This window comes from Octopus sinensis, linkage group LG4 (genome assembly GCF_006345805.1).
Source record: "Octopus sinensis linkage group LG4, ASM634580v1, whole genome shotgun sequence".
In the NCBI taxonomy this organism is placed as follows: domain Eukaryota; kingdom Metazoa; phylum Mollusca; class Cephalopoda; order Octopoda; family Octopodidae; genus Octopus; species Octopus sinensis.
This window is the reverse complement of record NC_043000.1, coordinates 30952696-30955433: the sequence shown is the minus strand read 5'-3', so window position 1 is coordinate 30955433 and position 2738 is coordinate 30952696.

Here is a 2738-nt window from a genome sequence, read left to right as displayed (position 1 = left end):
TATTGCTGGTTATTATTGATTCAGCTCTTTCTCGTATTTCCATTTCCCCCTATTAAGATTTTCTGTACAAATATCCCTGTAAATATACATCATCAATCCAATGTCCACCTATACAAGGTGGGCCAAAAGTCACAAAGGTCTGATTGCATACTGTGTATCTGTGAATATATATGGTGGCTTCAGCTTTGGCACTAACAGCATTTTTATACTTCATGACATTTTGTCCTACACTGTACAAAAATATACTCAACATTTTAAGAACCAACATAAACTACAACTAGCAGACTAACTCCGTCAGCGTAGACTCAGCAGTGTAGTGTATGATCACAACACTTTCAGCCAAGACAAAGTTTCTCATATATATATATGTATGGTATATAGTATATATATAAATATATATGGTATATATATAAATATATATATGGAGAAGATCGTTAATTTAAAAATAAAATAACGATTTTATCAAGTGGTCAGCATGGAAAAAATAACCTTCAAAGGTAATAATTATTAAAATTATAAATTAGGGTATCTATGAGATACCACCATGCTGAAAATAGCAGCCATGATCTGACTCTAAAACCACCTTAATTGTCCATATATATCAACATGGAGAGAAAACAAAGAGACAAAATGAAACTAGTAAAAAATTCTGTACGTGGCCGATGCCAGCGCCGCCTTGACTGGCTTCCATGCCGGTGGCATGTAAAAAGCACCCACTACACTCACGGAGTGGTTGGTGTTAGGAAGGGCATCCAACTGTAGAAACACTGCCAGATCAGACTGGAGCCTGGTGCAGCCTCCTGGCTTCCCAGATCCGGCCGAACTGTCCAACCCATGCTAGCATGGAAAACAGACATTAAATGATGATGATGATATATTATATATATACATACATATATAGTATACATAATATATTTTATTTTTATACACATATAATAGATATTGCTGCATATGCTATTAAAAATCAGTATTGTTGTTTTTTTATTTATAATTTGTTTTCACTTATGCCTCACCGTAGTACAACACCAAATAGTTCTTTCATTTCAGGCATTGAAATATGTTCTGATCCAGTTTTCGTGGTGTTGATAAGCCATGAAAATGGCAAAATATTGGCCACCACCACTCTTGGTTTGATCTGTGGTGAGTTGCCTCACCTGGTCTATGACTTTGGGGTGTTTTAACATCCAGCATTATTAGGGAGATTTCCCTAAGCATTATTACACAGTGAATGCAACAAATAAACAAAACAAACATTGTCTATGTGAAATCAATAACATATGTGTAGGCCTCTTTCAGTTTCTATCTATCAAATCCAGTCAAGTAGCTTTGGTCAGCCCTGGGGCTGCAGAAAACATCTGCCCAAGTTGCCATACAGGTACATAAAAAGAATTCATCATCATCATCATTTAACGTCCGTTTTCCATGCTAGCATGGGTTGGACGGTTCAACCGGGGTCTGGTAAGCCATGGAGGTTGCACCAGGCTCCAGTCTGATCTGGCAGTGTTTCTACAGCTGGATGCCCTTCCTAACGCCAACCACTCCGTGAGTGTAGTGGGTGTTGTTTTACGTGCCACCAGCACAGGGGTCAGAGCAGGCTGGCAAACGGCCACGATCGGTTGGTGCTTTTTACGTCCCACTGGCACGGAGGTCAATCGAGGCAGCGCTGGCTTCTGCCATGTTTGGACGGTGCTTTTACGTGTCACCGGCACAGGTGTCTTAACTACAAATTTCCATTTGAACTTTTATTTTGATAAAAATAAACCAACACAAAAATGGATTCAGAATATGCGAAAAAGAAAGAAAAAAGTATGCCTTTTGTTGTTTTTAATATAAGATTTTATTATTACATAACTAACTGCCCCATAGAACGGTTTATGAAAACTGCCGTTATTTACAAGTGATGAATTTGCAAAGTTGAATCCACGTAGTCCATCTGGTTCTTTCAATTACTACATGGGCTATCTATTTCTTCTTAGCCAGCCAGCCAGCCCCTACTTTATATCAGAGGGGGGAAAAAACAAAAACAAGAAAGCATAATAGAACCTGTCTGACATTTAGTGTTGCTTGTCGTTGGGTTTAGATTCTCAAGGAGGATTTTTGAAGAATCAGTCAGATGCAACTAGTTGACTTGTAAAAGAGGAGATAGAGCGTCATGAGTATAATGAAAGGTGGAGGAAGGGTGGTAGTAGTAGTAGTAATAATAGGAGGAGGAGGAGGGCAGCAGTGGTAAAGTGTGGGAATGATAAAGATGATCGCAGCAACAATAAAATGATGTTAGAATAGTTATGATTTTGGAATGGGGTCAGAGTTGGGAATTGTAAAATATGGAAGTTGAATGAGGAGTTTAAAAATTAAGGTATGGGAGGAAACAAAAACCAAACAAACAACATATATGTATGTGTGTGTGTGTGTGTAGTCATCAATCATTACTTCTCCATATATCATTATTTTAAATCTTAGAGATAAATTTTAGTTATGATGAAGAGTCAGATTAAAACAATAATAATGACAGTGATAATAATAACGATGGTTTCAAATTTTGGCACAAGGCCAGCAAATTTTAGGAGAAGGGTCAAGTTGATTATACTGACCCCCAGTGCTTAACTGGTACTTTATTTTACTAAACCTGAAAGGGTGACAGTCAAAATTGACCTTAGTGGCATTTAAGTTTAGACTGTAAAGAGTTAGAAGTAATGCTGTTAAGCATTTTGCCTGACACGTTTGTGATTCTGCCAGCT